The 12,473-nt window shown below is 39.5% G+C and overlaps 1 protein-coding gene and 1 long non-coding RNA gene across 6 annotated transcripts in view; one reads left to right on the top strand and one right to left on the bottom strand.

The window, feature by feature from the left end:
• Dennd1b (DENN domain containing 1B) overlaps positions 1 to 12,473 on the bottom strand; it is a 168,983-nt gene that overhangs the window by 133,306 nt on the left and 23,204 nt on the right. The window lies entirely within an intron of this gene.
• On the top strand, positions 11,015 to 11,168 carry LOC125359595. Its single transcript, XR_007212582.1, has 2 exons — positions 11,015 to 11,062; positions 11,094 to 11,168. It is a non-coding gene; the product is annotated as an uncharacterized LOC125359595 (long non-coding RNA).

Raw genomic sequence — 12,473 nt, 5'->3', positions numbered from 1 at the left:
TCTGAAGCACAACAGAACCGGGCACTTCTGAAGATCACAGGCACGGTTTCAATAATTGGTCATTTTTTTTAACAAGTTCAGTAATAAAACCATACTAACTATAAAAATGATCCCATATTAAAGTAAAAATATATGTGACATATATTAAAAACAATGACTACAATATTTTAAAGTTTGTTTTAAAATTTAAAAATACAGCTATTGAAGAAGTAAATTCAGTGCCTGTGGCTAACACCAGTATTCCTAGCTATGCAGGGGGCTAAGATCAGAAGACCAAATTTTAAAGCCAACCAGGCAGAAAATTGCTCAAGACTCTATCTTCAATTTAATGAGCAAAAAGGCTGGACTAGAGAGGTGTGGCTCGAGTAGTGGCTTACCTGCCATGAGCGACAAAATCAAGTGAGCGTGGGTGGCCCTCAGTATAGGGAAGTGGGAAAGGAAAGGGAAGAAGGAAGACATTTGAAAATTCAAAGAATCAAATTAAACCATGTTGGCACAATTTTCTCCCTGATATTTTTTAAGTTAGAAGCAAACTAAATGTAGAATAAACTCAAGATTTAAACAGATAAATTCATTAATAAAGTTACTGAAAACTCAGTAACTCCCCAAATCTTCTACTATGACCAAGAAAGGTGGCAGCCCAGAAATGGGCAGAGCAGGACAAGGCTAGAAAGACTGTAGATATATTCATTCATCTCAGGTCTTGCCCAAAACAAACCATTGATCCACCCACCCAAAGTCTTCAGATATTAGAACTGCTTGAAACAGCATATGTAAGGAAAATGTTAATGCATGAAGAAGAAAATAAGGATCCCAGATGTAGATAAAAAGTTGCTTTTTAATGAATAGAACTTTTCAAATGCCAAAGTATAGTCTATGAAATAAAAACAACAGATTGAATGGAATTGAAGAACAACAGTGAACTGAATCAAACATTAAAGATATTAAATAGAATGAAGCATAGAGAGACCAGGGGTATAGGATGGAGGAAGGGAAAGAGGGAGGAAGAGGGAAGGAGGAAAAGGGAGAGGCACTCAAGAAGATACAGACCAGAATGGTAACATAAATCTATACAGAGTCTTAAAAACTCAGACCAAAAAGTCTAGAAATGTGTGTAATGGGAAGGAAGAAAATAATATTAAAATAACACTGGTTTTTCTAAAACTGGAAAAAATCAAGTCCTCAAACTAAGAAGCCATAAGGGGAAACATCCAAGTAGAATAACAAGACAAGACTAAGTCATCACAATAAAATTGCAAGGTACAAGATGTAGACATCATTAAACGCATCCTAGGAAGGGAAAGAGACAGTCATAGAAAATATAGTAGTTAAACTTACAGCAGACTTCTCAAAAGCAGCAATGAAAGTTGAGGAACAGTGGATAATACACCCAAAGGCTTTGAAAGAAATGCATGAAGGGATAATGTGTTCATCAAGATACACTGTACTCAAAAAAACATGCTGACTTATACAACCACTTGAAGATAATTTTAAAAAATAATTTTAAAGAAAGCTTTGAGCAAGTATGGCTGTCACCAAAAATAGGTGTGACTAAAATTTAAGTATTTCCTCAGAAAGACAAAATTCAACAATTTACCATAAAGAAATAGGTAAAAGAGGGGTTAAATATTGTAATATCAAAAAAGAAATGCTAAAAGGGACAACTTTAACCAAGATATATTCTATTCATAACTTGCTTTGTCCAATGGCATCTCCTTTGTACAACTACTTAGAGATAAAGAAAGGAATAAGGAAGGAGAGAGAGAGAGAGAGAGAGAGATCCCAAAGAGAAAGTGCTAAATGCAATAAATTATGAGTTTTGTTTATGAAGAAAATATTTAATAAATGTTTATTGATATTCTATTAGCAATTAACAAAGTCCTAGAAGACACCAAAATGCCCACCAATATAAAACTACTTAAACTGTTATTCAATGAAATTCTACATGGTCCTGAAAAAATACTGAGGTATTTTTAAAACTTAAAACTATTGTATAGTAGTTTCAAAACTCTATTTGTTCATATAAAACAAATCTCTAAAAGACAATATCACAGACAGCATAGTCCTGGCACCAAACAGGCTATGTAGACTAGAACAAAGAAACCAGAAATAAATTCATAAAAATGTGTCCATCTCATATTCAATAAGGGAGCTTAAAAAAATAGATGAGGGGAAAGACAGCCTCTTCCACAAACAGTGCTAGGAGAGCTGGATATCAACATACAGAAGACAGATAGGAGCTCCCTCTCACCCTGAAGTATTGAAACCATCACAGAAAAATGTGAAAAGCACTTCAAGATTGAGACACAGGTAAGTACTATCTGAACATGAGTCTTTCTAATAAATAGAGCATGAAATAACAGCAAGAATCAACAAAAGCATTGTGTCAAACTCCATTGTTTGCACATCAACTAGAGTGAAGAAACAGGTTATAGAGAAAATCTTAGCCAGCAAGGGATTAAAGCACCCAGAATATACAAAGAACTGAAAGACTAAATGTGAAAAGACCAATAATCCAAATAATCAATGAGCAAGTGATATAGCACAAAGGGCTAATAAATATACAGAAAATATGTCCAACATTCTTAGCCATAAGAGAAACAGAATTCTAAACTATATTGAGATTCTATCCCATTTGAGCTGCCATCATTAAGAAAACAAACAAACAACAACAAATATTGGCAGAGTAAAAAGAAACATTCATACACTTAACATAGTTTTGGTACTGCTACATAAATATTTTGTCTTTTCATGTAAGTAAGAGGTCTTGAAGACAGAAATCATGTTTTATAGTCTCTATATACTTTATACAAGTGGCTTCTTCATTTTTTAACTGATTATTCAGTCCCTGTGTTCCTTGAGCATATAAACTATACACATATCAGATCAATTTCATCCGAGTAAATGTCATAGACTGATTTTATTTCCACCTGCTTATTTTGAGAAGTACCTAATCTAAGCTAACAGAAGTCTGATCAATTCTGATTTAAAGGTAATATGATAAGACTAAGTATTGATGGGTATCAAGGTCAAATGTTTTTCTGTAATGTGCTTCCCCTATACATTTTTCACCATCAGAGTAAACCCATTCTTAACTAAGAAAGCCATTATTAATACACTACAAAAAAAGAAACAAATAAATAGTCATTATTTAGAAATTGTCCCTGGCATTTTCCATTGACATATTTTGGGTTGCCTCCCAAAATATAGACCAAGTTCTCTCATAATTTAAGATCTTAAATATCCTCAGGGTCGCTGAAGAATTTTTATGTGAATTTGGTGCAAATAACATTCACTACATTAACATCTAAACTTTGAAACTACTAAAGCACAAAAATCACCAAGTTCACATTCCATCATTTATCAGAGTAGATAGCTTCACCTCATGAAGGAGCTAGAAGAGTCCACCATACTTATGAAAAATGGAAATGGTTGGCGATAGTTCAATAGTATCCCAAGACTACCTCTGGCATGGAGAACCCCTCTGGAGCCCCAATGTCTAAATGACATTGAGAGAGTCTTCGGCATACCATATAGAATGCACTTTAAAAAAAAAAAAGACTGAAACAAACTTAAAATGTAGCATAAAGCTAAAAACAAAACTTAAGCCGGGCACTGAGGGTTAATGCCTGAAATCCTAGCTACTGAAGAAGCTGAGATCAGAGGACAGTGGTTCAAAGCCAGCCCACGCAGGAAAGTCCATGAAACTCTTACGTTTAGATAATTAACCAGCAAAAAAGCCAGAAGTGGAGCTATAGCTCGTGATCAAACACTGGCCTTGAACACAGACGCTCAGAGACACTGCCCGGGCCCTGAGTTCAAGCCCTAGGAGTGGCAAAAAGGAAAAAAAAAAAATAAGATTTTTCTTTAAAACCCGAGAAAACATCAAGATATAACCACGCGCTATTATTCAAATGTATTCTTCCTCTTTCCAGGTAGAAAAGAGGTACGGGAGATGTCGAGGTCACGTGACTGCAGAGCGCTGGGTGGATGCAGCTGTGCCAGGGGTGGAAGGGAACGAAGGGGGTGAGCTGAGGAGACAGGAAGAGAACGGTAGGGCGCGCAGGAAAGCCACCCCTCTTCTCAAGGAGAGACAGCACTACTCATCTGCAGCCATATGGGAGATGGACGCAGCACTGACAGAGACTTGGAGGGAAGCCAGGACGGAACCAGACATGACGGTGCAGGATTGCCACCCCAGCTACTCGAGAGGCAAGGCGAAGGATCAGGGGCTGAGCCAGGCCCCGTGAATGACAGCAGCAAGACCCACCCCCCCCCCTTCAAAAGCAAAATATAAGCAAGAGGCCTGAGTCCGTCTCAAGGAGTATTAGCATACTTCCTAGCATGCATGAGATGTTGGGTTCAATACTGGACATCAGGAAAAAAAAAATCCTTATGAAAAAAAGTCACCTAAGTTTGTAATTGGGAAAAACAATTGAACATTTCACAAATACTGTGAGAGCAAATTAATGTGTCAGGGAGCATTGTTTTTTTAACCTCTGTGCTACCATGTGGGGACTTAACTTAGGAAAGGAAAGTATTCCTTTAGGCTAAGCAAAAAATAATCAGATACACACTTGACTTTTTTTTTAAATCTACTTGATTAGCTCATATACACAAGATATTATTCTGCTGTATAAGTTCATTTAAATGTTCCACACTAAATGCAGAATTCTTACTAATTTTGCTGTTCTAAGGTTACAGTTTAGGAATAAATAAACACTATATTTTCAAATATATTTTTTAACTTAACTTGAAAAAATGAAAGCAAAGCAAGGCACTGGTGGTTCATGCTGTAATTCTAGCTACTCAGCAGGCTGAGTCCTGAGGATCATGGTTTGAAGTCTATGACACTCTCGTCTCCAATTAAGCACCAAAAATCGGGATGTGGAGCTGTGGCTCAAGTGGCAGAGAGCTAGCCTTGAGTAAAGAAGTGCAGGGACAGTGCCCAGCTCCTGCGCTCAAGCCCTAGGACTGGCACCAAAAATAAATAAAGTGAGTAAATAAATAAACGCACATATTATAGGAATTTGACGTTTTAAGATATCCAAATTTTATAGGCACATGTTGGAAAGAGAACATAACCTCAAAGTAGAGTTTACGACTTTAAGAGGGGGATTACTAGACTCCATAAATGTTGATATCACCAAATATCAATTCTATGAGTCAACCCAAAAAGGCCCCTGGCCACTGGGGTATTCTGAGGAATAAGAACATGCTGCTTAATTCTGGAAACTTCGGAGTGGTCATATCACAAACTGGAAGAAATAAAGACAAAACCAGATAGCCAAAAGGGTCCAGAGAGATGGGTCAAGGAACCAGAAAGAAGAGAGCCAGGTCATTTAGAATAATAGACAACAAAAATGATTGTGAACTAAAAACATAAATCAGGAAAATAAGGCAAGCTAAAAGAGGAACATTGAAGATCATGACAATGAATTATCAATTGTGTGTGTGCGCATGTGTGCATGCGTGTGTGTGTGTGTATCTGTGTCTGTGTCTGTGTCTCTGTGAGCTGGACATGTAGCTTAACTCAGGGCCTCATGCTCTTGCTTAACATTTCCTGCTCAAGGCTAGCACTCTACCACTTGAGGCACGCCTTCACTTCTGGCTTTTCCTAGTTAATTAAAGATAAAAGAGGGGCTGGGAATATGGCCTAGTGGCTAGAGTGCTTGCCTCGTATACATGAAGCCCTGGGTTCGATTCCTCAGTACCACATATATAGAAAACGGCCAGAAGTGGCACTGTGGCTCAAATGGTAGAGTGCTAGCCTTGAGCAAAAAGAAGCCGGGGACAGTGCTCAGGCCCTGAGTTCAAGGACCAGGAATGGCCAAAAAACAAAAAAAAACAACCAAACAAATAAATAAATACAGATAAAAGAGTATCTCAGATTTGTCTGCCCAGGTTGGCTTCAAACTAGTATCCTCAGATCTCAGCCTCCTTACTAGCTAGGGCTGCAGTTGTGAGCCACCAGTGCCCAGCTCTTTAACAAACTTTTATGAACATGGTCTTCAACGGTTCATTAGCGCAAAGCTCAGAGCACTGCACTTAGACCTCCACCCCTCCCACCTAACCTGTCCATGTAATGGTTCACTTCCTTTCTCTTTCCCTCAACTCTCCCTCAACTCCCATGCTCTACCTTCTTCTCCCTGCTTCCCATCTATAACCATCACAATCTCTCCTCTGTCTCTTTTTCTCATGTCATCTTTCTGTTAGAGCAAATTTGAAGCCATTCACCCATATTTATACATTTCTAGAACGAGATTCTTTTTCTTTCTTTTTGTCAGGTCCTAGACCAGAACTTGAATTCAGTGCCTGCAGCTTTCGCTCAATGGGTAGCACTCTACCAACTAAGCCACAGCTCCAATCCCGAGTTTCAAACATTGGGTATTCCACAGCGAGGAGCTCAAACACACAAAATCTCACTTCTGCCCAATACGCCTATCTCAGGAGAACTCGAGACTGACAGAAGAAAGCCGGTTGCACCATGAGTCAAACCAAACTTCCATTCGTTCTGAGTGTAATTAAATTCCCAGTATTTATAATAAAAATACAGTATCAGGCTGGCCTTCTGCTAGAATAGCAACTAGGGCCTGCCTGGAGAAGTCTAATAACAGGACTGACGGGCGGAAGACCTATGTATCATCACCACTGGAGTGGGTGCCCAAGGCCACGGTCCAAATGGGAGAGACTCGCGACCCGAGACAGCACCAGCCGGTTCCCTTATTTCTGTAGATCCTCATTTTATTAAGACTTTTCATTCCTAGAACAAGAACATACACTTTCAGAACCGGACAGACATCCACATCTTAAGAAGGAAGAACAAAAGAAAAAGTCACACGTCTTGGCTTTTATTTCCTGTGTAGACTGTCGCATGCCATCTTCCCATTCCCATTTGAGAATATTGAGTCAAGAGATACATTCAGAAATCTGCATTTCTTATTCAAACTTGAGCGTCTCTCTGCGAAAGTCACCCGCGGGAGCTGCTTAGTTGTCAACACAGTAGTACTGTTCTATAGACCTGGGTGCTGCTTCGGTCTCAGCCCAACACTTGCTCTCCTCCTCACTGGCTTATTCCGTGGTCAGAGGTTAAACTGCTAACCCTTCACCTTCCAGGCAAGTTCTTCCCCCTCTTGCATAATAGGTTTTTCACAGTGGGCAGCAGTCGGATTAGCGCCTCTCTTGGAGAACAAAGGCCGCGGCTTTGTCTTGGTTGTTTGGGCACGGAGCCCCCCACATCCAGGGAAGCTGCTCCTACTCCACAGACACAATAATGATATTGTGAGGCCACACCAAAGCCCGGTCTCTTAGTGTCTGGCCTCTTATCCAGCCAGCTAGCCAGAGAGAAAATCCTGTCAAGCACTCAGCTGAAAATTCACTAAGGTGCCCTGTTGAGAACCTGATGAAGATGCTATTTGACCATACGGTAAAACTTTCCATTGTTTAACATAAAGATAAGAGAAAAACTTTTCAGAGCTCAGTGCTCTAACAATCTTGGTCACCAATTCGCTCTCGGGTCAGTAACTGTATTTTATGTACATGGGATCCCTTCCCCTGCACGCTCTCTTATTAAAATCATGCACAGACTTACTTGTGATACTCTCCTCTCTCCCACTTGTAAATCTGCCTCACCAAAGCACACATTCAAAGACGTGACAATAGATTGCATTATTAGTCGATTTTACATTAGGTATTTCTCATTAGAAATTCGACTATTGTGTTTGTCATACAATTGTATGAGAAAGGGATACTATCCTGGAGCTCTAATAATAAATGCAGATTTTCAAAAGAACCTTTGGCTTAATATTTTCTCAAGGGACTCATCAAACTGAAAACCGAAAGAAAAATGACCTCTCTTTTCACCTTAATATTTTATATATTTTTAGTACTAAACAAAGGAAAAATAGTAAACCACACACATAAGCATTTGATTGAACTTTGGAAACTGAAGTACACAAACTGAACTTTACCTATAAAAATTATTTTTATAAAACTTATTTTAATACTATAGAATGTCAAACATATTAGATGATTTGATCCTATGATGACAGGGAAAAAAAGAATTCTTTCAAGTATGCTAACTAGTGGCTGGGCTCATAAATATTTACAATGGTATGGGAGTACTGCAGATTTTCAAATACAGTCTTATAGTTCACATCTACAGAAAGGACCAACACTTAAAACAATAAGGTGGACATTATATTGTGTGACTGCAACCACCTTAAAATGATCATACTGAATTTTAAAAGGAAATGCTCAAAAGCAGATCTTTTGTGTGATTAATCATCTTTTTTCTTTTTCTTCAAATTTTGCTGTAACACATGTTAATAATTCATGAAAACTAAAGAACTTTCAGATAATCAGAATGGTTCCAAGACTGCAGGGGAACCGTAATCAATGAAGGCAGGAGAAGCTCGGCATATAAAATTCAGAAGCAAACGATCACTTGCTACAGAGTTCATACAGTAATATAAATGTTGTCTCCAAATATTAGGGAAAAGTTTTTTAATCTATAATGATAATTAGCTTGACAACTTAAAGAGTTCATGACCATCAAACTTAACAAAAGGAAAAACTGTATTCTTAGGAAGAGAAAAGTCAGGGCTCATGTATAACAGATGGCTATCTTGCTTAGGAGCATGTGTTTCTGCTCTTTTAAGAGTCATGTGAAAATATAGAGATTTAGCAAGGAAAAACATTTACATTGAAGAGCGTAGAAAAAAGTACACAAGCATTGACTGGCAGGAAAAAAATTATTTTACTCCTACTGTAGAAAACTTATATAAAAAATAACAGTTAAGAAGATACTTGATAAAACAGAAAAATATAGAAAGTGAGACTTTGCAAAACTTATGACACTTGAATAATATAAGAGTTTATAGACATGCGCAAAACCCAAAGTTGAATGGGTGTATCATAACTAACACTAACCACCTCTTTTCTTCAAGGATCATCCCATAAATTAAATGATGGGGGACGTCATTGCGATGGTAAAGTCCTGCAGACCTGCAATCCCAGACACTTCAGGCTGAGGTAGGAGGGATCACTTGGGCCCAGGAGTTCAAAGCCAGTATGTACAACCCAGCAAGAGCCCATGTCTTCTTTTTTTTATTATCAATTAAATTTTATTGACAAGGTGTTGTGCAAAGGGGGTACAGATACATAATAAAGTAGTGAGTACATTTCTTGTGATATCCCATGTCTTCTTAACACAGCATATACATTAAAAACACAACCACAGGCTGGGGATATGGCCTAGTGGCAAGAGTGCTCGCCTCGTATACATGAGGTCCTGGGTTCAATTCCCTAGCACCACACATACAGAAAATGGCCAGAAGTGGCGCTGTGGCTCAAGTGGCAGAGTGCTAGCCTTGAGCAAAAAGAAGCCAGGGACAGTGCTCAGACCCTGAGTTCAAGGCCCAGGACTGGCCAAAAAACAAAACAAAACAAAACAAAAAAACACAACCACAGCCGGCACCAATGGCTCACATCTGTAATCCTAGCTACTTGGGATGGAGGCTGAGATCTAAGGATCATGGTTCAAAGCCAGCGTGGGAAGAAAAGTCTCCATGAGATTCTTATCTTCAATTAACCACTCAAAAACCAGAAATGGTACTGTGGCACAAGGGACAGAGAGTTAGCCTGGAGCACAAAGAGGCTCAGGGACAGTGCCCAGGCCTTGAATTCAAGCTCCACAGCCACAGCCACAGCCACAGCCACAGCCACAGCCACACACACACACACACACACACACACACACACACACACACACACTCCTGGACTGGTGCTGGTGGCTCACACCTATAATTCTTAGCTACTCAGGAAGCTGAAATCTGAGGACTGCGAGTCAAAGCCAGCCACAGCTGGAAAGTCTTTAAGACTCTTATCCCCAATTAACTATCAAAAAAGCCAGAAGTGGAGGTGTGGCTCAGGCGATAGAGTTCTATCTAGCCTTGCACAAAAAAGCTCAGGGACAATGCCTAGACCCTGAGTTCAAGTGTCAGCACCAAAGAAAAGAAAAATGCTAGGAAGGATACAGAGGGAAAGGGTGCTTATACATTATTGGTGAGAATTTAAATTACTGCAGTGAAGAACAGTATGGAGTTAAAAATAGCATGCACAAGGTTCCCTGGTTGGATTCTTAGCTATGTGCGTGTGTACACATATATGTATACGTATATGTATGTATCTATCTGTGTATATATATCCAAAGGAAATGGTCCCAGAGTCTTAGAAAGATGCCTTTACAGCCAAATGTATTGCTGTACTGTGCATATCAGCTAAGAAATGGAATCAATTTAGACACCCATCAACAGATGAATGGATAAAGAAATAGAAAACATACACAGTGAAATGTTACTCCACCATAAAAAGAATGGTATAGTTTCGTACCAAAATAGATGGAACTGGGTAGATCTTGTTAAGTGAAATAAGGAAGAAAGAGAGACAAAGATAGCATCTCCTCTCTCATATGTAGAAACAAACCAACAAAAAAAGATGTTGATCCGTGTGCAGAAGAGTGATCACCAGAGTCCAGAAAGTGAAGGGGTGAAGGGGTAGGAACAAAGGGTGGATAAGGAGGACCAAAAATGCAGAACAAGTAGTCAGTTCTATGTTCTATAGCACAGTTAGGTAACTTCAGCTTTTGAACAAATACAAGAGAGGAAATCAAAACACAAATTAACATAAGGAGATTGAAATGTTAATTACCTTGATTAGACTGACACATATTTTATTGATGCATCAGTAGTCCTTATTTTAAAAATTAGTAAGTACTGACAGTTCATTTCTATAATCCTAGTTACTCAGGAAGCTGAGATCTGAGGACCATGCTTCAAAACCAGCCCAGGCAAGAAAGTCCATGAAACTCTTACATCCAGTTAACCACCAAAAAAAAAGGCAGAAGTGGAGCTGTGGCTCACGTGGCAGAGCACTAGCCTTGAGCCAAAAAGTAAGAGCACAGGGCCCTCAGTTCAAGCACCAGTACTGGCACCAGGAAATAAAAACTAAAACCTAAAGTTAAAAGAAATGTACTGTTTGGAATAAATCCTTCTGGGAATAAGTGAAGAATAATGGGGAAAGGAAAAAGGAAGGGTGGTAAGAACATGAAGGAAGTTTTCAGAAGTGAATTTAACAGCATGTGGTTTACTATATGCATTTACTAGAAGGAAAAAATTAAAATTGTACATCAGTGCTAATATGTGGCACTCGCATAAAACCCCTGCGTAGTTATACACGTAACTGGGCAGGGTAGCCCATGTAGTTAGTACAGTGAAGCCGTCCATTCTCACCACCCTTTCATCGGATGAGGAAGAGTTCCCACTGGAGATGAGGTGCGAAGAACGAAAGAGCCAGCACTCTGTGGGCCAAATACACGTTGTCTATGCGTAAGAGGCCAAGCTCCTGGGGCCCGCGTGGGCTCCTGGACTCTCCTTCAGTGCCACACACACTAGGGGCCAGCAGCCTGTGGCCCTCTTGAGACCTGTTCGACCCCCTTCTTCCTCGGCACTCAGTGAATGAGCTCAAGGCTCAGTCGTCCTGTCTCCCTCTTTCAGCTAAGTCCTGGCAGGTGACTAAAAGCAAGGAAAGGTTTGACTCAAGTATTTCCCTGTTCCGCCTGAGATGACCTTTGTTCCTGAAGTCTGTCTCTTACCTGTCCTGTGGCCCGAACCTGGACACAGTTAGTGACGTAGCCTTGACTATGCACTTAAGAATAACAGCCTAGAGAACCCCAGAAAAACAAGCACAGGTCCCTGAATAACTTCACAGAGCAGTGTCCTGGGCCAGACCATCTGCTTTCCGGCTGCCATGTTATCTAAGCCCCTCACTTGGACGCTTTCCACACACAGCAGATTGGCCTTTATTTTTCAGAATATAGCACAGAATAACTCAATGGACAATGTTGAAAGAGGAATAACTGATTTAGAAAAAAAAAACAGCTTTAGGGATTATCCCGAAATACTTGGAAGGGGGGGGAAAGAACGCCAAAAAGAAATAAGAGAAGTAAAGCTTAATCTGGAAACTCGCATAATTTTGACCCTAAAACTCTCACCTCTAGCACTGTACCAAGGTTAGAACCAGACTGCCAATTAATCCTTGATGAATGAAACAATCAACCAATCAATCAATCAAGAAACAAATGAGTGACTAATAGAAAAGGGACACAGGAGAGAAAAGTGTTTTTTATTCACTTCTTCCAAGCAGAGCTGACATCTCCTACTTTCTTATATGTCATTGCTCAAACTTGAGAATTCAAGGTATAGAATCTCGAATTATGGCTGCATGTTTACATCCTGATTTGTCTCTCAATATTTGGGCATCTCTCCAAATATTGGAGGTAGAGTGTTGCTATCTTCCTACATGTTCTGCCAAATACATGTTTCAAGTACTTTCTAACTGCTTGGGAATTTTGCTTAGCTCCATTAAAAAAGGATTTCAATCCGGTGCCAGTGGCTCACGTCTCTACTCCTAGG

Source organism: Perognathus longimembris, chromosome 11 (genome assembly GCF_023159225.1).
Source record: "Perognathus longimembris pacificus isolate PPM17 chromosome 11, ASM2315922v1, whole genome shotgun sequence".
Taxonomy (NCBI): Eukaryota; Metazoa; Chordata; class Mammalia; order Rodentia; family Heteromyidae; genus Perognathus; species Perognathus longimembris.
Note: the sequence above shows the minus strand (reverse complement) of the source record. Positions and strands in the feature narration are given on the sequence as shown.